Source organism: Sminthopsis crassicaudata, chromosome 5, assembly GCF_048593235.1.
Source record: "Sminthopsis crassicaudata isolate SCR6 chromosome 5, ASM4859323v1, whole genome shotgun sequence".
Classification (NCBI taxonomy): Eukaryota; Metazoa; Chordata; class Mammalia; order Dasyuromorphia; family Dasyuridae; genus Sminthopsis; species Sminthopsis crassicaudata.
In genome coordinates, this window is record NC_133621.1 from 175960959 (window position 1) to 175986025 (window position 25067).

Genomic DNA, 25067 nt, shown 5'->3' on the forward strand with positions numbered 1-25067 from the left:
GGACTAGTAGCTATTCTCTATACTTTACGTTTTATCTCTATTAGATTTTCACAATGTATTCCTAAATCTGGATTGCAGTTCATTTCTAATTCTGCTTTTCTGTATATGTATCTTCCTCCAAAGTTCATCCTAGTTGCTGGCTCATCTAAGAAATTATCTCTGACTCCCCTAGACTGAGCTGGATTTTTATACCTTGGGAAGGAATTAAAAAAAAAAAAAAAAAAGTGTCATCAAAAGACTTTAAATACTCTTCCGTGATTATGATATAGTACCTTCCAATTCAATGTTTAAATGCTTTCTATGCACAAGGCACCATGAATACATGAAGATATAACAATAAAACAAAACTCAAAGTAATGTGGGTTATATTCTACTGCATTAGGCTATGTAGCTGATAAAGCTATAAACCAGAAGTGTCAAACTAGCTGGGGTGCATGTGGTCCACAACACTTCCAAATTGACCTAAACCAGATAAAAAATGTAATTTGGAAATAGTTAACAAACAAAAGAGGTTGATCTTATTTTGTGACTTCCTAAGTCAATATGTGGTATTCAGGAATCTTCTATTTATTTGAGTTTGACACACTTCTAAAGAATAGATTTAACCAATGACAATACTCCCTAAACTAATCTATTTATTTAGTGCTATACCAATCAGACTCCCAAGAAACTATTTTAATGACCTAGAAAAAATAACAACAAAATTCATGTGGAAGAACAAAAGGTCAAGAATTTCAAGGCAATTAATGAAAAAAAAAAATCAAATGAAGGTGACCTAGATGTACCTGATCTAAAGTCTATATTACAAAGCAGCAGTCACCAAGACCATTTGGTATTGGCTAAGAAATAGACTAGTTGATCAGTGGAATAGGTTAGGTTCACAGGACAAAATAGTGTGCAACTATACCAATCTAGTGTTTGATAAACCCAAAGATCCCAACTTTTGGGATAAGAATTCATTATTTGACAAAAATTGCTGGGAAAACTGGAAATTAGTATGGCAGAAATTAGGCATGGACCCACACTTAACACCTCATATCAAGATAAGATCAAAATGGGTCCATGATTTAGGCATAAAGAATGAGATCATAAATAAATTAGAGGAACATAGGATAGTTTGCCTCTCAGACTTGTGGAGGAGGAAGGAATTTGTGACCAAAGGAGAACTATAATTATAAAATTAATTAAAAAAAAAAAAGAATAGGTTTAATCATACATCCTCTCTACACATACTAGTGAACTCCAGGATCAAATATAAATTCCATTGTCCATTTCAAGTATTCTTCATCATCCTGACACTGTATACATTTCCAGTCTTCTTACATTTTATTTCTCTCTATTGGTCACATATATGCCTATTAATTTACATGTTTGTCTCCCCCATTAAAATGTAAATTTACTGTGGTCAAGACAGTTTTTGAATTTCTTTGTAATTTCCATGCTAAGCACAATGCCTGACACATAGTAAACATATGTGAATTGACCTGACTGAAGCAAAACTCTCATTCAACTATTTTTTCTTTACGCAACCTCAAAAGAGTAAAATCAAAACAAAACTTCATTTGGGATTTAGTCTGAAAACATTTAAGCTTATATCCTGAAGTTACGCCAATCCTAGTTCCTCAGATTTTACATTTACAATTCAATACTTTATTAAGAATGGAGTTCCATAATGATAACCTCAATATCTACAAAATCATCAAATTAAAATTAAGTTAAAATTCTCACACTCTACTTAAAACTAGAAAATAGACTAATGTGTTTTAGACGAACTTTCAATAATGGAAGTTAAAACAAAAAGGGGATCTTCAGTTAAAAACAAAGCTCAATAAAACATTTAATTCATCAAAGAGGTAGTGTGGCATAAAGGATAAAGGGCTTGCCTTGGATGAAGATCTAATTTCAAGTTATGCCTTTGACAAAAACTAGCTAAACTTAGGTAAGTCACCTAACTCATTACAAAAAGTGCTGAGCTGCATTGTTAGCTGAATTTCCTCATGTGAGAGTTTGCTATACCAATCACATGTCCAGTGCCTATTGCCTTATTCATGAAAAATCCCTTTTATTATATAAACAAAGCAATTCTTAATGATTGCTGAATTTCCACTTTTGTTAACCCTTAAAGCATAAAAGGTAAGCATTTTGAGGGAAAATGTTGTCATATCTGTTTCCATTCCTTTTAGATAATTATTTAAAGAACCAAAAAACACTTTTTAAAAGTTACAAGGTCTTAGTCAAGTTTTGTTCAAAAATATATGATTTAACTCTTCTCTGGAATCTGGTAATTTCAGGTCACTGGTTTATGTCCAGCTGAAGTCAGCAGTGTCTAAAGTTCATTACCATCTGGCAGCTTTTCCATGGTTTATGTGACTGAAACAGTAGTCTTAGTTTAGTACATATTAGACAGATGTCCAGGTCATAAAATTCACAGCCACATTTGGCATTGACTTTCCTCTAGTTGACAGTATCAGCAGATAGGCCTGAGACTGAGATGGAATGAAGAGTGAGCTACATTCTCCCCATTTAGGAGTCCACTGACATGTTGTTATCCAGGGCTTGTGTATCCTGTAGGGAAGGAAAAAAAAAAATAGCATTTTACAATCTTCTCAAAAATAATACTAAAAGAATAATAGATGCAAACTCTCACTCAGTCTTGGAAAGAATCTCAAAAGTCATTAATTCTCATATATACCTGAATAACAACAACAAAATATTCTTCTACTGGAATCTCTGTGCATATCTGACAAGTGAACATTCAGTCTTTCCTTGAGGACCTCATATGTGAGAGAATCCAAAAATTCTTCAGAGTTGATTTTACTTTATGGCAACTTTGTTAGATTTCTTTCTCATTCCTGATAATAGGCCTAAATTTGCTTCTTTACCTCTTTCACCTTGGCTTCTAGTTGTCTTCTGGAGCCAAAGAGAACAAATCTAAGCTTCTTTCCACATGATAAAACTTCAAATATTTAAAGATATTTTTAATGTCCTAAATCTTTTTTGCTTCAGACTTAAAATTCCTATTTCTTTCTGTGTGGAATAGAGAGATAAGGTGAAGAACTTACAGGAATATGTGAATTCTTTTTTCTGTATTTTATTTTCATTATAATGTTTCTTCTATGACCTATATAATATGTGCAGGCCCATATGTACTTGAGCCTTGGCCAGCTATAAACATATTTACTTAACCTGAGCTGATGACATTTATCAGTATTTGACATTTACTGATATTTAGTCTATTAGCTTGCCCACTGTCTGCTTGATTATGTGCAGGCCCATATTTACTTGAGCCTTGGCCAGCTATATCTGAAGCCTCAAGGCTTGATTTTCTGTTTCCTACAAATCAGGTGATTTTGGGGAAACAGAAACCTTCCATTCCAATCTCTTCAGATATCAACAACAAATTAGATGCCTCCTCCTCCCCTTTTCAGTGCTCTCTTACTGTGATGTAATCTCTTGTATAAAATCTGTGTATCTTTACTACTTCTTTAGCCCTCCTACCACGAGCTTTCTCTTTCCCTTATCTCGTGATGGGACGGCTCATCCTCCAGAGGTTTAATAAATAACCTTTCTGCTTTCTATTTTGAGTGAACTCTGAGTAGTCATTGGGTAAGGGTCTTCTAAATCACACACACCTCAGTTCAAATCCTTTGGTCCTTTTTTATATTCTCCACTTTATTAATGCCTATTCTAAATGGGCTAACCAAATCTGAACACAAGCCTATAGATTTAATCTTTTTTTTTTTTTTTTTTTTTTTTTTGAGGCTGGGGTTAAGTGACTTGCCCAGGGTCACACAGCTAGGAAGTATTAAGTGTCTGAGACGAGATTTGAACTCAGGTCCTCCTGAATTCAAGGCTGGTGCTCTATCCACTTCGCCACCTAGCTGTCCCCTAGATTTAATCTTACCAGACTAAAAAGACCATCTTTGTAATTTTACTTCTTTCAGTGGTGCATAAGATTACATTAGCTTTCTTGAGTGCCATATCATACAGTTGACACAAGCAGATCTTGACTTAAAGGCAAGCACAAATCCCAAGGGCAATTCCCCAGATGCCCTCTGATCCAAGACTTACAAATTGATCTATTATTAATAACATTATTTGAAACTAACCATAAAATTGCCAAATACACCTAATTAATTATCACATGGCTTACTTCTCTGTACCTTTTCCATAAGAATAATAGAGCAGATTTTGTCAAATCCAGTCAAAAGTGGGAATAACTTCAGTGCAACATGGCTTATTCTTAAATCTTGCTGATGCCTTGACAAGATCATTGCCTTTTTTAGTTATTTACAAACTATTCCTTTAATAATTCATTTTAGGAATTAAAGTCAAGAGAAATAAACTATAGATCAAAGATTACTTTTGCTAGTTTCAAATTCTGTGATTTCTCTTTCACCTTCCAGGATCTTCCAAACATCCGAAGTTAGCAATAATTTCTATCCTTTTTTATTATTGTTGTTTTTATCACCAAAGAATAGAGTACTCTTACTTATTTCATTATATTCAATATCATTATTGTTCTGTCCACTTCACTACAAATAGTTCCCCCACCACTACCCAATAAAGAAAAATCCAACTACAACAAAAAGAAAAACATCAAGAAAAATATTATTATCACCACTCCCCCAAAAACTTATGGTTGGGGAGCTGTTGGGTTCATATCCTGATCAGTTGTCGTTTCCCAATTTTCCACATTGTTACTGGAATAGTTCAGTGTTTCTTAGAGGCCAAAGAACATGAATTAGATTGGGACTGGGGAAGCGGGGATGAGCCCATGGTCAGGCATTGATTCTCTGAGGAAAGGCAGGGACAGCCTTTCCTCAGGGCCACTCACCATAAGAAAGGCCGAGTGTTAACTGTTTCAAAAGACTTTCTTGCAGAAGTCGCACATGTCATGGATTCTTTATGTCCTACTGCCATCCTACCTGGGCCTGCAGGTGAGTCAGGTTCCCCACCTCCTGGTCCCATAGTTCAGCAGTTTCGTTTGCTGGCTCAGGACAAATCTAGCAAGACTCAAGCCCAGCTCATTGAAGGGTGGAAGGTGGCAGATCAGTGTACTTCATTGGGCATAGGACTAAGAACAATTAGGAGCCTTGGTGGAGCCATTCTCCCACGCGGTCATATCCTGCCTGAATTGTAGTGTTTAGAACTTAATACTCTTAATGGGGTTTGACTACAGGATAGTACAGTGGTGGTAGTATTTTTTTTTTTTTTTATTTCTCAAAGTTATGCCTCTTAATGCAACATCTAAAATGTATTATATTTATTTTTTTTATACACACACACACACGTGTGTGTGTTTGTTATTTGCTTCCATGTGACATTGTCATATTGACTTTTAAGTGCACTTCAACCTCCAGATCTTTTTCAGACAAACTGCTAACCATGCCTCAAAATTTTGTATTTTTGGAGATGATGTTTGAAAGAAAACTTTTTACTGCTTATTCCTACTGAATTTCAGCTTCTTAGTGTAAGCCCAGTGCTCCAGCCTGTCAGAATCTCTTATTTTTTTTTCATCTGGACTCTCAGTCATTGTATCAGCTATAATTCCCAGTTATATATGGTGTACAAATCTGATAAGCATTTCATCTGTGCCTTTATCCTAGTCACTAATAACAATGTCAAAGAGTAGGGCCAAACACCAATCCTTTGTACTCTACTGGAGACCTCTAGTTCAGTTTTCATTTAACAAGAACTATATATAAGAATCTAGCCAAACAAGTTTTAATCCATTTATCTATATTATTATCTAGTCCACATCTCTTCATCATTTCCACAAGAATATTCTAAGAAGCATGTAAGATGCTTTATTTAAAATAACAACAACAAAAAAAAAAAAAAAAAAAAAAAAAAAAAACAAGGACTAGAATTTCCAAGATTTCCAACCCAGAAAACAATTTTTTTTTTTTGAGGGGGGGAATCATTTTTCCAAAAAAATGGTTTGTAGTCTTGTGGGCTAAGGTTTGAAAGATGTCTTATGGCATGTGACCAATGAGCTGAAAATTTCTTGAGCAAAGGAAATATATGAATGTGAAATTTATTTTATAAAAGAAGATATTTAAACCTCTATCAGTCAGCATTTGTATGTTTCCCTTTTCACTGCATCTTTGAGATCATAACACCACTATATATACTTTCAGCTTTCCATTTTTAATGACTCTAAGTAAGCATGTCACTGTGATGTCAATATTATTAAACCTATGTGCCCAGCATGTCACTGTGATGTCAATATTATTAAACCTATGTGCCCAGCTAATACATGAATACAAATTACTTTATATTTGACACACTTTACATATAACTAGCAATGGGCTAGTGATAGTTATTATATAGCAACAACAGAATTTCAGATTGAATAAAACTGGATCCTGGAGAGTTGATGAGTTCTAACATTGGTCTAGTTTACTGAGAAACTATATATTTGAAAGAAATAGGCCTGCTTTGGCCTTGTTGCTGGTCTTATCCCACAAACTTCTTTCAGAGGAATAACTCCTATGGAGAACTCCACCACCCCTAACAGCCATTGCTAATAATGTCTCAGAACAACCTAACTAAAGCAACAAATTAACCTAAAAGGAGGGAAATAAGGAAGACTTTCCACTTCTGCAATATTTATCATTATTTGAAATATTATTTATTTAAATATAAACTATTGTTGTTGCTTATGATTATTTATTTTTAGATAGCAAGACATTAAAAAAGGAAAATTCTTATCACTATGTTCCCTAGTATTACATAATAATTCAATATCAGACAAGGCAATGGTTTCATCCATGGAAGTAATACTAAGTAGAAGGCATCTGTTTTGCTGCTAAGCACTAAGGACCTATAGATAAGCTTTCCATCTGCCCCTCATTTGAAATCTTCTATATGCCTTGTTTTCCTATTAGAATACAAGCTCCTTAAGAACAGTAACTGTCTTGCTTTTCCAGTATCATCCCCAGGACTTAGTACAATGCTTAGTACATAATAAATGCCTAGTAAATTCTTTTTTCATTAACTTTATTCACTCAGCAGAATTAGATCAAGATTCACATTCTGTAAGTTAAACCAAAAGACAGAGAAATTAAAGCCTAGTAGAAGTAAACATAGAAGTTGGAGTTAATTTCACTATGTGCCCAAAGGCAACAAAAAAACTTTATGATGCTCTTATCTTGCAATGCTGTCACTGAACATAAGCAAAGACTATTGTGAAAAGTTGTAGCTTATCCGCCTTGCAAAAGATGAAGAGATAGAAAGATGCCAGATCTTCAAAATCAAATCAACATATATTTTGAGATTAAACTCAATAGCAAAGATCAGTACAGGATATTGGAAAGCATACTAGATAATATTCTTCAGCTTTAAGAAACTAAAGAGACCAGGCATCATATCTCATACACAGTGAATACTTTCTTTGAAAAGAAAGGTAGACTTCACACCTCTCTGGTTGGCTAAGACTGACAGGAAAAGATAATGTTGGAGTGGATGTAGGAAAACTGGGACATTGATGCATGGTTGGTGAGTTGTAAAATGATCCAACCATTCTGGAGAGCTATTCAGAACCATGGAACTTTTAACCAAAAAATTAAAAGTTTGCATATCTTTTGATCCAGCAGTGTCTCTATTGAGTCTATATCCCAAAGAGATCATAAAAAAGGAAAAAGGACCCATATGTGCAAAAATGCTTGCAGCAGCAAGGAACTGAAAATTCAGCGGATATCTATTAATTGGGGAATGGCTAAATACCTTATGGCATAAGAATGTAATGGAATATTATTGTTCTCTAAGAAATTATGAGCAGGCTGATTTCAGAAAAGCCTGGGTAAAATTTACATAACTGATGCTGAGAAAGTGAACAGAACGAAGAGGGCATTGTACACAACAGCAATAAAATTATGTTATGATCAGCTGTGATGGATTTCACTCTTTTTAGCAATGAGATGATTCAAGGCAATTCCAATGTATTTGAAATGAAAAATGCCATCTGCATCCAGAAAGAGAACTATTTAGACTGAGTGTGGATCAAAGCATCTTTTTTGTTTATTTGCTTGTTTATTTCTTCTTTCTCCTATTTTGTTTCCCTCATCTGATTTTTCTTGCACAATATGACAAATATGAAAACATTTTTAGAAGAATTGCACATGTTTAACCTATACTGGATTGCTTGCTGTCTTGGGGAAGGGGATGGGGGAGAGGGAAGGAGGGAGAAAAATTTGGAACACAAGATTTTGCGGAGATAAATGTTGAAAATTATCTTTGCATGTATTTAGAAAAAATAAAATACTATTTTTAAAAAGAGAGGAGAGGTAGAAAGCATTATAAATGATGAACAACAAATATCATCAAGGAAATAAAATTGAGATTTTAACTTACAGTAACCAGTTCATTACAGATGTAAAAGGTGTATCATGTTAAATTGTCTTTATGCAGGCAGACCACTTACAAGTCAGAGCAAAAGCCAAAATTAATTTCAAATTCAGAGAAGGGACACAAATTAGAAGATGTTTCATATAAGTTCTACTAGTAAATTATGAGAAAAAGAAAAAATATAATGATACTGACTGCGTTTATCACCATTCCCTTCAGAAATTTAGCTGATACAAAACAATCACTATAATAGGAAGTCAAAAGAACCTAGAAAACACCAAAGTCAGAAAGCACTTGATGTTTTGGTCAAATTAAAAGACATGGCAATTGAGGGAAATAAATTTTGAATATGAAATAATTGGTGAGATATCATAAAAGAGTGTAATGAAAAGGTATGACAATAAATCTGACAAAGTAACGAGTGATAACATGAGAAGAGGTAGAAAAAAGGCAAATAAACAAGTATAAATGTTTTAATTAACATGGATTTGAGAAGAACATAACTGATATCATAGTTTATTAAGAACAATTAAGAGGCCAAGAAGACTCTTGGATAGAAATAAAAAGAAAGGAAAAAGAAAGCTCAGCATTTCCCTTTGGTCTTTCTCTGTTGTTTCTATTCCTCAGACTTTTTCTCCGTAGCTTAATGGTGAGGATAGCAGGGATTGATAAGAAGAACTGGTAAATATTGTACTCGAGGGCCGTTTTTAGGGTTCACCACCAGTAAAATTTTTGATTTAAAGCTCTGAATTTTGATGGTGAAGATAGGATGTTTATCTCCATTCCCTGCTGCTTCTCTTTCAAATCCATGGTATGGGGTATGCAGAAAGAGGCCCCCAGGATAGGAATAGTGTCTTGAATGCTTAAGAGTGCTAAGTGTGGAATATAAGGAGAAAGCTACCTACAAGAGCCAGAGTCCCAGGGGTTCTAATATATTATTGACCGACTTCATAGAGATGTCACACATGAAGAAGATTTTAATTCTAGTCTTGAACCTTAGCAGTTCATATAATCCATCAAGAGGAAAACCATCTTTGTGTTACATTTAACTGAAACAATGACATTTACTCATTTGCTATTGCTAAGTGAACTAATATCAGATTGTTTCACTAGTATTTCTGTAGATTTCTTTAAATGATTTTATAATGTGTTCTATGAATGTCAATACTCTTTCTCCTTTTATTTTTGGCAAGAGAATGTTAATGTTTATCCTTGGAGTGATGGGCTCTAAGTTTCATTACTATTATGCATGTTTCTGTTATTATCCTTTCCAAATTTGTTATTATCCAAAAGGAAATTGAGACTGAGATTGTACAGGCAGGAAAATATTTCTTTAAACATGTTTTTGTTTTTGTTTTTGTTTTTTCCATTCCTTTGATTTTAGGACTTTAACAAGTTATCTTTGCATACTCTGACCACAGTTTTCTCTTTGATACCTTTATACTCAATGTATTTTGCCCAAAGAAAACCAAGAATTTGTAGGTATTGCCTTTATACAGAGATTCAGTATGAGGTTCAAACTCAGGCTAAAAAGTTTTAATCTTTATCTTTCCTTGGCAGATGTTAAGAATTTTATACTTATTGAGTCTAAATGATATTTTAATATCATTGGAGAAATTCTGTAAGATGAAGGACAATTTGATATGTTTGAAGTGGGTGGGTGGAGGGACTCAAATAACTTCATGTTATCCAGGTATATCATATATTAATACCTACTCTTTAACAATAATAAAAACAGCAGTAACAATAATGAATATAGGAATCAGACTTGTTATTCTATTAGGACAGGAGACTTCAAGGTGAGAAAGGTCCCTATATCCATGCAGGCCTAGACAAATTCCTTGAAGCCTGAGAAGTAAAGCTACTTATTCAGGATAACAAAGCCAATATGTGTCCAAAGTGGGACTTCAACCCAGTTCTTTAAGTCTGACTTTCTAAGTGATACTATTTCTGTCTAACTAATGCTTCTGCAGTTATTACTTCTACTGCTAAACAATGACTATAAAAAGAAATCTGGAAGCTAAACAAATATTGTTGAATCTGTTTGTTTCAATCTTCTCACCTAAACATTGAAATAAAGTACTAATAATATTAAATTATGCTTTTGGCTATTAGAAATAATTCAGAGTTTTAGCAAAGTTGCAGGATACAAAATAAATCCACATAAATCCTCAGCATTTTTGTACATTACCAACACAATCCAATAGCAAGAGATACAAAGAAAAATTCCATTCAAAATAATGGTCGATAGTATAAAATATTTGGGAATATATCTACCAAAGGAAAGTCAGGAATTATATGAGCAAAATTACGAAACACTTGCCACAAAAATAAAGTCAGATTTAAATAATTGGAAAGATATTCAGTGCTCTTGGATAGGTCAAGCGAATATAATTAAGATGACAATACTCCCTAAATTAATCTATTTATTTAGTGCTATACCAATCAGACTTCCAAGAAACTATTTTAATGACCTAGAAAAAATGACAACAGAATTCATATGGAACAACAAAAGGTCAAGAATTTCCAGGGAAGTAATGAAAAAAAAAATTAAATGAAGGTGGTCTAGCTGTACCTGATCTAGAACTATATTATAAAGCAACAGTCACCAAAACCATTTGGTATTGGCTAAGAAATAAATTAGTTGATCAGTGGCATAGGTTAGGTTCACAGGGCAAGATAGTGAATAAAAATAGCAATCTAGTGTTTGACAAACCCAAAGATCCCAACTTTTGGGATAAGAATTCATTATTTGACAAAAACTGCTGGGAAAACTGGAAATTAGTATGGCAGAATCTAGGCATGGACCCACATTTAACACCACATACTAAGATAAGATCAAAATGGGTCCAAGATTTAGGCATAAAGAACAAAATCATAAATAAATTGGAGGAACATGGGATTGTTTACCTCTCGGACTTGGGAGGAGGAAGGAGTTTGTGTCCAAGGGAGAACTAGAGACCATTATTGATCACAAAATAGAAAATTTTGATTACACCAAATTAAAAAGTTTCTGCACAAACAAAACTAATGCAAACAAGATTAGAAGAGAAGTAACAAATTGGGAAAATATTTTTACAGTTAAAGGTTCTGATAAAGGCCTCATTTCCAAAATATACAGAGAACTGACTTTAATTTATAAGAAATCAAGCAATTCTCCAATTGATAAATGGTCAAAGGATATGAACAGACAATTTTCAGATGATGAAATTAAAACTATTTCCACTCATATGAAAGTGTTCCAAATCACTACTGATCAGAGAAATGCAAATTAAGACAACTCTGAGATATCATTACACACCTGTCAGATTGGCTAAGATGACAGGAACAAATAATGATGAATGTTGGAGGGCTGTGGGAAAACTGGGACACTGATGCATTGTTGGTGGAGTTGTGAAAGAATCCAACCATTCTGGAGAGCAATCTGGAATTATGCCCAAAAAGTTATCAAAATGTGCATACCCTTTGACCCAGCAGTACTACTATTGAGCTTATATCCCAAGGAAATACTAAAAAAGGGAAAGGGACCTATATGTGCCAAAATGTTTGTGGCAGCCCTTTTCATAGTGTCTAGAAACTGGAAAATGAATGGATGTCCATCAATTGGAGAATGGTTGGGTAAATTATGGTATATGAATGTTATGGAATATTATTGTTCTGTAAGAAATGACCAACAGGAGGAATACAGAGAGGCTTGGAGAGACTTACATCAACTGATGCTGAGTGAAATGAGCAGAACTAGGGGATCATTATACACTTCAACAATGATACTGTATGAGGAGGTATTCTGATGGAAGTGGATATCTTCAACATAGAGAAGAGCTAATCCAATTCCAATTGATCAATGATGGACAGAATCAGCTACATCCAGAAAAGGAACACTAGGAAATGAAGGTGAACTGTGAGCATTGGTTTTTTTGTTTGTTTGTTTTGTTTTGTTTCTATTCTCAGATTAGTTTTACCTTCCAAATACAATCCTTCTTTTGCAACAGCAACAACAACAACATTCGGTTCTGCACATATATATTGTACCTAGGATATACTATAAGATATTTAATATATATGGGAATGCCTGCCATCTAGGGGAGGGTGTGGAGGGAAGGAGGGGAAAAACTTGGAACAGAAGGGAGTACAAGGGATAATGTTGTAAAAAAAAAAAAAAAAAATTACCTATGCATATGTACTGTCAAAGAAAATGTTATAATTATAAAAATTAATAAAAAAGGAAAAAAATATGCTTTTGGAATTTTGCAAATGGCCAATTCAGCCCAAACTATAAAATACTTTCTTCATAGCTAGCCTTCCTAACCTAGTGGGCTTCAATTCCACTCAAGCTCATTCAGTTGCAGATCAGGCCCTTATTGCTAAGTCAGCAACCCACTCTCCAATCTAATAAATCTTACTGAAAGCTAATTCCTCTCTACCTGTGTTTAAAAATACAACTAGGTTTTAATATATCATAAATTAGCCTCAATTTGAGTATAGATGTTGTGAAGATTTTTGATGCCTTTAACTGTTTGGCTAAATGTTGATTGCCTTTACCAATAATCAGTAAATTATGTTAAAATTAATAGAGGCAAAAAGACCAGTAGGAATTTAAATACATTTGAAGTGTGACATTAATATAAAAGCTAGAATAAAATTTCCTAATATATATCCTATAAGTAAATAATGCAAATAAATGTGTTCTTCTAGATGTCATTGGACAAATCAATTTCCAGAATTTAGATTTTGGTTGGGAGCAAATTTACAGAGTTTTACTAACTTTCTCTTCCTTTCCTTTTTTCAATCTTCTTCTTTCATAACTTCATCTTTCTTTTCCTTTCCTTTCTTTTTTCCTTTTCTTTCCCTTTCTTTTTCTTTTCCTTTTTTCTTTCCTTTCCTCTCTTCTCCTCTTTTAGTTCTTTTGGAGAAACCTTTTTTTTTTTTTTTTTTTCTTCTGTTGAGGCTCTCCTCATAGTTGTTGTAGGGTCACATTCTTCTTATTAGTTTATCTTTTGGGCTTCTCTTTGTCTATATAATTTATTCATTGTATTTGATGGTTTTTCCTGTTTATTCATATTTTCAGCTTTAGTTCTTGGATGGAAATTTTGTTTGGGGGCCAATCCCCTCCAGTTCTTTTGGATGGTGTAGAGGGTTTTTTAAAGGTCTGTGCTCTCCATAGTCTAGATTGGATAATGCAAATTAGAAATGGCATTAATAAATTAGAGAGCGTTCCAGAGGAGATCAATGAAGTTGGTTTTTTTTGTTTTTTTTTTTTTTATTACCATATGAGGATCATTTGAAAATAAGATATGCTTAATAAGGTATGTTTAGTCCAGAGAAATCTGGGGAGGATAAGAATGAGGAACCTGATAGCTAAATTCAATTGTTTGAAAGATTAACATGTAGAAAAGTAATTAGATTTATCCTGTTTGTCCCCTAAGGGCAGAATTAGTAGCAATAAGTAAATCTGCTCCTTTCCTCCTCCTCAGATATGCAAAGAGATGGTTTATATACTTTCTAGTGCTGCACTTTCAGATTTATAAAGCTAGAGATCACTTTATCCCATCACAATCTTTCCAAATTTCCCAACTATATCTTATGACCCCCATCTTATTCTCAATTTTCACAGACATGACCATTCCTTTTATCCTTTATTTCTTTTCTAAGCTATCATTCCCCCTGAAGTTACAACTTTTCTCACTTCCTTCACTTCTTACTTCCCATCCTTTGGAGAATCAGTTCAATGAATGCCACACTGCCCTTTACCTAGAGACTCCCATTACTTTTTGTCCTATTGCTAATCATACTTTGCCAAATCCCAAGTCTAGGTTATTCCTATCTTCTGTCACAAGAATAAGAATAATTCTTATTCATGTGTTGCTGAATATAGATGGGGTCAAGTTCAAATTTGATTTATGTAATATAACTGGGCCCTCACTGCAGTAATAAGTTTCTTCTGTGTTACGGGAGCCTCCTGCTAGTGGCTGCTGGGGATCTAATTCTCACCAGCACAATAGATCCCTTCATGTTAGAGGATGATAATATACAAGGAGACTGAGAGGCAGGTGCACTCTCTGACCTCTCTCCTCTTCCATCTAACCTCTCATTTATTTCATTCCCAGCTCACAAGCAACATCTGCATCAATAAAGGCTGATTTGCAATTAATTTCTTCAAGTATGTTATGATTCCTAGCTTTGGGGGCTTTCAGAGAGTTGACCCACCCCTTCATACCTAAGTGTTCTCCTCAATACTTCGGAACTACTCTTGTCAATTTGCTATCTTACTTATCACAGTAACTATTTCCAAACAATTTCATCTCTCCTTAAGCCTCACACTTAAGGTTCATCTCGGGGTCTCATCTCATGCTTCACTTTAAAAAGTGAGTCCAGTATCAAATCATTTGAAAAACTTTTTCCCAGCTACTTATTGTTATGCCCACCTTGATCCAAAGGTAGAGCCAAGATAACAGAGTAAAGTCAGGAAGTTACTAGAGTTCTCCCAGTTCCCCTTAAACATGAAACCAGGCGTCTCTGGACAGTCTAATGGAAAGAAACCACTCTCTATCTTAAGATAGACTGCAAAAACTTCAAGAAAGATCAGTCTCATTGAGGTGAAAAGGTTATGGAAAGCTGGTTAGAGGATCTTAATCATAGAAAATCAGCAACTAAGACACTCAGTCCTGGCTTGGTGGAAGAGCAAATCAGTGAGGCAGCTTCTAGTCCCAGCTCAGAAGACAAACTCTGGGAAACCAAACTGTTTCCCTAAAAAAAACTACCTTCTGCAAACACAAAGGGCTTCTATGCTCAAAGCCAAGGATCAGAACTGAACAGGAACAGGAGCAATGCTTAACATTAAAATTAAAAAAAAAAAAAAAAAAAAAAAAAAAAAAAGGAGGAGGAAATATCAAAAAAAAAGGAAAGAAAATGAGCAAGAAACAGAAAAGAACTTTGGTTATACAAAGCTATATGGTGACAGGGCAAACCAAAATCAAAATCAGTTCAAATAAGGACAGAATGTCCAGAAAGAGAATCTCAAAGAATGGTTTCAAAGAAATTGCTCTCAAACCCAAAGAGGCTTCTTGGAATTGCTTATAAAAGACTTTAAAAGGCAAATAAGAGAAATGGAAGAAAAAAATGAGAAAAGAAATAAGAGGTATACATGAGAGAGTTAGCAATTTAGAAAAGGAAAGAAAAAGTTGTCTGAAGAAAACAATTCCTTAAACTATAGAATTAACCAAAAGGAAAAAGATATTCAAAAGTTAACTGAAGAAAATCACACATTAAAAACTTGACCAGTGCAAATGGAAGCTAGTGACTTTTTGAGACCGCAAGAATCAGTCAAACTAAAAAGAATGAAAAAATGGAAGAAAATGAGAAATACCTCATTGGAAAAACAGCCAACCTAGAAAATAGATCCAGAAGAGACAATTTTAAAATTAGTAGCATATCTGAAAGCCATGACCAAAAAAAAGAGTTGGGATAGCATTCTAGAAGAGATCATTAAGGAAAATTGCCTCAAGATTCTAGAAACAAAGGGGGAAATACTCTTTGAAAGAATTATCAATCACCTTTGGAAAGTGATTCCACAAGAAAAACTCCAAGGAATATTGTTGTGAAATTCCAAAACTACAGTCTCAAGGTAAAAATACTTCAAGCTTTCAGATAAGGTATTTCAAGACAGGATCAGGATTACCCAGGATCTAGCAGCTTCTTCAATAAAGGATCTGAGGGGATGGAATATATATATTTATTTATTTTTTTTTTTTTTGGCTGAGGCAATTGGGGTTAAGTGACTTGCCCAGGGTCACACAGCTAGGAAGTATTAAGTATTTGAGGCCAAATTTGAACTCAGGTCTTCCTGACTTCAAGGCTGTTGCTCTATCCACTGTACCACCTAGCTGCCCCCAGAATACCATATTTTGAAGGCAAAGGACCTAGGGTTAGAACCAAGAATTAACTATCCAGCAAGATTCAGCATCATCTTTCAGGGGAGGCAATGGAGTTTCAATGAAGTAAGAGACTTTTAATCATTTCTATTGAAAAAAACAGAACCAAACAGAACATTTAATCTACAATCATAGAGTTCAAGAGAAGCATAGAAAACTAAATAGAGGGAGAATACATATCGATTTAAATGTTAAACTGTTTACATCCCTAGATGAAAAAACAATATCTCCAACTCTAGAGAATTGAATCTGTCATTGGGACAGACAGAGAGGGGCATCACTGTGGACTAAGGATGTGGTTGTGAATGTACTCTTGTTATGGGCCAGAACTTGAAACAAGGTGCTAATGCTTATGTATTTTGTTCACATCTTTAAAGGAGTTCACACATTAGAGTTCACACCTTTAGAAAGCCTATATCAGCTAGGAGCCTCAACTAGGATGGACTTCCAGGAGATTCACAAGTCACAAGCCCACAAGCCCACTCTCAGGAAGGTAGAGTCAGATTCATTCCAACTTCCACCTTTGTGCTGGCTGGGGACTTTGGGAGATTCAGAACCAGGATTCAGTCGAGGAAATTCACAAGTCGGGCAGAAAGAAGGAAGACTGAGAAGTGGTGGCAGGAGAACACTGAAACCAAGATCTGGAAGGCCTCCAGAAAATTAGTCAAGCCTAAGTGAAGGAGATGAGATTTGGAAAGAGACAGTAAATGATCTGGACTTTAACTTCTGGCTGCATTTGGGGGTGATTGAACTGAACTGAAACTAACCTGCCTCCAAAAGCTCCCCAAGAAACCTACACCCAGAGAATGATTATATTTTAGAGAAGAACATTACAGACTCTGATGTAATGACATCAAAGAAAAAGACATTAAAGGGTAGAAAAAGATCTGTAAGGAAAAAAAGGGGGGGGGAAGGGGAGGTACAATGGAATAATTAGTTCACATGAAGAGATGCAAAAGACCTATTAAAATTCAGGAAAAGAAGGGAGGGCAAGGAGCATTATCTGAAGTTTGATCTCATAAATTTTGACTCTAAGAGGGAATAACTTAATCATTCAGAAATTTATCTAATGCTATAAAGTAGTAGAAAGAGAAAAGGAAAAGAAAAGGAAGGAAGAAGCTAGAAGAGAGGGCAGAAACTCTAGGGGAAAAGGTAAGAGAAATGGGGAAATGATAATAGAAGATAAGATAGTGAATGGAGTGGGTTAAAAAAACATTACTAACAGAAGGGGAAGGAGTGAGAGGAGATAGGTATTGGGTGGGGTGGAGAAAAACACAAGTAAGAGAAGAGGGAGTGTTGATAGGAAATAAAATAGGGTGGGGAAAAAACACAGGACTAAGGACAGGGTGGAAAGGGAGAACAAAAGTATTTTCAGGGAATAAAATAGGATGGAGGGAAATAAAGAACTAGTAATGATAACTTAATGTGAATGGAATGAACTCTCCCATAAAACAGAAGATAACAGCAGAATGGATTAAAAAAATAGAATCCTACAATATGTTCTTTTACAAGAAACACATTTGACATAAAGAGACATACAGAGTAAAGATAATAGGCTGGAATAGAAATTATTATGCAATGGTAGCAATTCTGATTTCAGGTAAAGCAAAAGTAAAAATAAATCTTATTAAAAGAAATATGGAAGGAAAGTGCATCTTGACAAAGGGTACCATAAGTAATAAAGTAATACTATGTATTAAATAGTACAGAAGGCAAATTCCTAGAGAAGATTTTAAGCCAATTACAGGAAGAAATAGTAAAACTATTTTAGTGGGGGACCTCAATCTTCCCCTCTCAGAGTCAGGCAAATTTAATCACAATATAAACAAGAAAGAAACTAGATCCTAGAAAACCTAGATATGATAGACCTCTGGAGAAAATTGAATAAGAACAGAAAGGAATACACTTTTCTCAGCAGTACATGATACCTACACAAAAACTGACCATGCATTAAGACATAAAACCCTTATAATCAAATGCAGAAAGGCAGATATAGTAAATGTTTCCTTTACATACCACAATGCAAAAAGAAAAATTATGTTCAATAGAGTCAAAAGAAGATAGACTAAAAACCAATTGGAAATTAAACAATCTAATTTTAAAGAACGAGGGGGTCAAACAACAAACCATAGAAACAGTCCACAATTTCTTTCATTCTCTTGAAATGAAACAATATATGTCAAAATCTGTGGGATGTAGCAAAAGTAGTTCTTAGGGAAATTTTTATATTTCCAAATACCTATATTAATAAAATGGAGAAAGAGGAGATCAGTAAATTAGGCATACAATTTAAAAAGATAGAAAAAGAACAAATTAAAAACCCCCAATTAAATGCCAAATTGGAAATACTGAAACTCAAAGAAGAGACTAATAAAATTGAAACTAAGAAAACTTTTGAATTAATAAATAAAACTAAAAGTTGGTTTTGTGAAAAAAAGAAAAACAAAATAGATAAACATTTTGTTAATTTGATCCAAAAAAGTAAAGAAAAAAGCCAAATCACCAACATCAAAATCGAAAAGGGTGAATTTAACACCAATGACTAAGAAACTAAAGCAATAATTAGGAGCTACTTTGCCCAATTGTAATGTGGCAAATCTGATAATCTAACTGAAATGGATGAATATTTACAAAAATATAAATTGCCCAAGTTAACAGAAGAGGAAATAAATTACTTTAGTCCCATTTTAGAAAAGGAAATTAAACAAGTTATTAATGAACTTCCTAAGAAAAAATCTCTGGAACCAGATAGATTCACAAGTTAATTCTATCAAATATTTAAACAAGGATTAATTTCAATACTATGTAAACTATTTGAAAAACTATGTTTTTTTTTCTTCCTCCCATGTTTTTTTCCCTTTTGCTCTGATTTTTCTCTCCCAACATAAATCGATAAATATTAAAATAAATCAATAAATTACTAAAAATAATAAAAGAACCCATTTGCTAAGTTTCTTTTTTTAGCCTCTCCCATTTCACATTGTTCAGATATTTCTTCTCAATATTTCTTTCTATATTGTCTGAGGAGGAGCTAGTACTTTTCCTTACTGAAACAAACCCCTTTGTAATCATTCTTTTAAAATTTATATATATATATATATATATATATATATATATATATATATATATATATTTTCAATTATATGTTAAAAAGCTTTTTTTTTAAACAATTGTTTTTTTAAATTTTGAGTTCCAAATTTTCTCCATTTTCCCTTTCCTCCCATCTCATTGAACCATGTGTTCTTTTTTTTTTTTTTTTTTTTTTGCATTGTCTTTCAGAATACAGATCTGCTTTGTGTCAAATTTATATATAACTGGTTTTGTATCATCTAAGGCAGATTATGATGCATTCCTCCAGAAGTTTTTCTTTAGAAAACTACAATTAAACTTCTATTTCCTAATTAATGGAGTATTTCTAGCTTAGTATTTCCAAATACCACCAAAAAAAAAAAAAAAATGATAGGAACACTATTTTCCACTTAACGGCCAAAGTAATTCTCCTCAGGTATATATTGAACTATGTCTCTCCTCTGCTCAATTATATCCACTAGCTCATTATTACCTGGAGGATCAAATATAAAGCCCTCTGTTTGGTAATTAAACCTCTTACATCATAGCTTCTTCCTACCTTGCTAATCATTACATTTAGTTTCTATTTACTCCATATTCCAGCTATATTGACCTATATTTCTGTTGTTCTACATAAATAACATTCTCTCTCCTAAGTTCAGGCATTTTCACTGGTGATCCCTCCTTCCTGGAATAATACTTTCTTTCCTTACCTCAATTTCCTGGTTTCATTTTCTTCCTTTAAAACTTAGCTCAAGTTATCTTTATTACTAGTGTGTTCTCTTTTAGTTAATCTTCCATATATTCTGTATATAGTATGTAGATATATAATTATTTTTAAATACTTTTTTTTCAAATTTAATTTAATTTTACTATTTTTTTTCTGTTTAAAAACAGAATATAAAAAATAGAAAAGAAAAATAAAGCTAAACAAAACAGAATAGAACAGAATGTTGTCATATGCTCAATAGAATAGCAAGGAGGATTCAAAATACATAATTCAACTTTTATCACATTAGAACAATTTTCTTGGATTATTTCTTATATTATTGTGTCAAAATTCCTTTTTGGTTCCCAACTCTCAGGCAGTCTAATTATTTTTATGTGTTATCTTCTTGATCTGTTTTCAAGATCTATTGTTTTTCTTATAAGATGTTTCACATTTTATTCTATTTTTTCATTATATTTTGTTTTGTTCTTTTTTTATCTCTTATAGCTTTCACTGGCTTCCCCTTGGCCAATTATTTACATATATATATATATTTGCATGCAAATATAGTTTTCAACATTCACCCTTACAAAACCTTGTGTTCCAAATTTTTCTTCATCCCTCCCTATTCATCCTCTCCCCTATATAGGAAGTAATCCAATATAGGTTAAATAATGTGTATTTCTTCTAAAGATATTTCCTCATTAACCCCCAACCAAAAATTAAACTTGAAATACAAAAATTAAAAGGAGAAATCAATAATATTGAAAGTAAAAAAACTATTGAATTAATAAATAAAACCAAGAGTTGGTTTTATGAAAACCAATAAAATAGATAAACCTTTGGTAAATTTGATAAAAAAAAAGAAAGAGGAAAATCAAATTGATAGTCTTACAAATGAAAAGGGGGATCTTTCCACCAATGAAGAGGAAATTAGAGAAATAATAAGGAGTTACTTTGACCAACTTTATGCCAATAAATTTGATAACTTAAGTGAAATGGATGACTTCCTCCAAAAATATAGGCTCCCTAGATTAACAGAGGAGGAGATAAATTGCTTAAATAGTCCCATTTCAGAAAAAGAAATAGAACAAGCTATTAATCAACTCCCCAGGAAAAAATCCCCAGGGCTAGATGGATTCACATGTGAATTCTACCAAACATTTAAAGAGCAATTAGCCCCAATGTTATATAAATTATTTGAAAAAATAGGGGATGAAGGAGTCCTACCAAACTCCTTTTATGACACAGACATGGTACTGATACCTAAACCAGGTAGATCGAAAACTGAGAAAGAAAATTATAGACCAATATCCTTAATGAATATTGATGCTAAAATCTTAAATAAGATATTAGCAAAAAGACTTCAGAAAATCATCTCCAGGATAATACACTATGATCAAGTAGGATTTATTCCAGGAATGCAGGGCTGGTTTAATATTAGGAAAACTATTAATATAATTGACCATATTAATAATCAAATTAATAAGAACCATATGATCATCTCAATAGATGCAGAAAAAGCATTTGACAAAATCCAACATCCATTCCTACTAAAAACTCTTGAGAGTATAGGAATAAATGGACTATTCCTTAGAATAATCAGGAGCATATATTTAAGACCTTCAGTAAGCATAATATGCAATAGAAATAAACTGCAACCTTTCCCAGTAAGATCAGGAGTGAAACAAGGTTGCCCACTATCACCATTACTATTCAATATAGTACTAGAAACGCTAGCCTCAGCAATAAGAGCCGAGAAAGAGATTCAAGGAATTAGAGTAGGAAATGAGGAAATTAAACTATCACTTTTTGCAGATGACATGATGGTATACTTAGAGAACCCCAAAGACTCTGCTAAAAAGCTACTAGAAATAATTCAAAATTTCAGCAAAGTGGCAGGATACAAAATAAATCCACATAAATCCTCGGCATTTTTATATATCACTAACAAAATGCAACAGCAAGAGATACAAAGAGAAATTCCATTCCAAACAAATGTTGAGAGTATAAAGTATTTGGGAATCCATCTACCAAAGAAAAGTCAGGAATTATATGAGAAAAATTACAAAACACTTGCCACAAAAATAAAGTCAGATTTAAATAATTGGAAAGACATTCAGTGCTCTTAGATAGGCTGAGCGAATATAATAAAGATGACAATACTCCCCAAACTAATCTATTTATTTAGTGCTATACCAATCAGACTCCCAAGAAACTATTTCAATGACCTAGAAAAAATAACAACAAAATTCATATGGAAGAATAAAAGGTCGAGAATTGCAAGGGAACTAATGAAAAAAAAACTCAGAGGAAGGTGGTCTAAGTGTACCTGATCTAAAACTATATTATATAGCAGCAGTCACCAAAACCATTTGGTATTGGCTAAGAAATAGACCGGTAGATCAGTGGAACAGATTAGATACAAAGGACAAAAAAGGATACATAAATAGCAACCTAATCTTTGACAAACCCAAAGATACCAACATTAGGGATAAAAATTCATTATTCGGAAAAAACTGTTGGGAAAACTGGAAATTAGTATCGCAGAAATTAGATATGGATCCACACTTAACACCATATTCCAAGATAAGATCAAAATGGGTCCATGATCTAGGCATAAAGAAGGAGATCATAAATAGATTAGAGGAACAGAGAATAGTCTACCTCTCAGACCTGTGGAGGAGGAAGGAATTTATGACCAGAGGAGAACTAGAGATCATTATTGATCACAAAATAGAAGATTTTGATTACATCAAACTAAAAAGTTTCTGTACAAATAATACTAATGCAAACAAGATTAGAAGGGAAGTAACAAATTGGGAAAATATTTTTAAAAACAAAGGTTCTGACAAAGGTCTCATTTCCAAAATATATAGAGAACTGACCCTAATTTATAAGAAACCGAACCATTCTCCAATTGATAAATGGTCAAAGGATATGAACAGACAATTCTCAGAGGAAGAAATTGAAACTATATCCACTCACATGAAAGAGTGTTCCAAATCACTACTGATCAGAGAAATGCAAATTAAGACCACTCTGAGATACCACTACACACCTGTCAGATTGGCTAAGATGACAGGAACAAATAATGATGAATGTTGGAGGGGATGTGGGGAAACTGGGACACTAATACATTGCTGGTGGAATTGCGAAAGAATCAGGCCATTCTGGAGAGCAATCTGGAATTATGCCCAAAAAGTTATCAAAGTGTGCATACCCTTTGACCCAGCAGTGCTACTACTGGGCTTATATCCCAAAGAAATACTAAAGAGCAGAAAGAGACATATATGTGCCAAAATGTTTGTGGCAGCTCTTTTTGTTGTAGCTAGAAACTGGAAGATGAATGGATGTCCATCAGTTGGAGAATGGTTGGGTAAATTGTGGTATATGAAGGTTATGGAATATTATTGCTCTGTAAGAAATGACCAGCAGGAGGAATACAGAGAGGCCTGGAGAGACTTAAATCAACTGATGCTGAGTGAAATGAGCAGAACCAGAAGATCACTGTACACTTCAACAACAATACTGTATGAGGATGTATTCTGATGGAAGTGGAAATCTTCAACATAAAGAAGATCCAACTCACTTCCAGTTGATCAATGATGGACAGAGGTAGCTACACCCAGAGAAGAAACACTGGGAAGTGAATGTAAATTGTTAGCACTAATATCTGTCTGCCCAGGTTGCATGTACCTTCGGATTCTAATGTTTATTGTGCAACAAGAAAATGATATTCACACACATGTATTGTACTTAGACTATATTGTAACACATGTAAAATGTATGGTATTGCCTGTCGTTGGGGGGAGGGAATAAGGGAGGGGGGGTAATTTGGAAAAATGAATACAAGGGATAATATTATAAAAAATATATATATAATAAAAAAAATTAAAAAAAAAAAGATATTTCCTCATTTATCATGTTGCACAAGAAAAATCAAATCCAAAAGGAGGGAAAAAAAAAGAGAGAGAGAGAACAACAACAAAAAAAAAAAAAAAAACCAAGCAGATAAACAACAACAACAAAATGAAATACTATATTATAATGCAAATTCATTCTCCATAGTCCTCTCTCTGGATGAAGATGGCTTTCCCCCATGTTATGTACAATGTTCTCTTGGTTCTACTCACTTCACTTAACATCAGTTCACGTAAATCTCTCCAGGCTTTTCTACAATCATTATGCTGTTTTTTTTTTTATTTCCTTCACAGGATAATTATACACTGTTTCAAAGTCTGATTCTTTTTGTACAGCAAAATAACTGTATGGATGTGTATACATATATTGTATTTAACTTTTACTCTAATATATTTAACATGTAATGGTCTGGGAGAAGGAAGGGAAAAGTTGGAACAAAAGGTTTTGCAATTGTCAATGCTAAAAAATTTACCCATGCATATATCTTGTTAAAAAAAAAAGTTATAATAAATAAATCAATAAGTAAAAATAAAATCATTATGCTGATCATTTCTTATGCAACAATAATATTCCATATAACATTCATATGCCATAATTTATTAGCCATCCCCCAAATAATGAGCATCCACTCAATTTCTAATTCCTTTCCTCAGTGTCTCTCATTTGATTTTTAAATTCTTTTTTTTGAGTTCTATAAATTCTCTCTAGGCAAGGAACTTTTTTTTTTTTTTTTTTTTTTTTTAAACTTCAGTGTCCTCTTCTGAAGATGAACCCTGGTCTTCCCTATTTTCATAAAGTTTCTATGACCAGATTCTTCTTTGCCAGTTCATCACTTTTTTTTTAATGAGAAATATTAGTATAAGCACCTCTAATTATAGAGTAGGGGGGAAGGGGGAGAGGGAGAGGAAGAGGGGTTGGTATCTCTAGCTTCACTTCAGCTCTTTCCTTTGATCTGGAACCAAAAACCAAGAGGTCCTTCCTCATGCAAGTGCCTGCAGCCAGCAAAGGCATCTCTGCCCTATTGCTTCTGCACTCAGTAGGTGTGCTGGTTCCTCCTTACCTGAGGCCCCATCTCTGCTGCA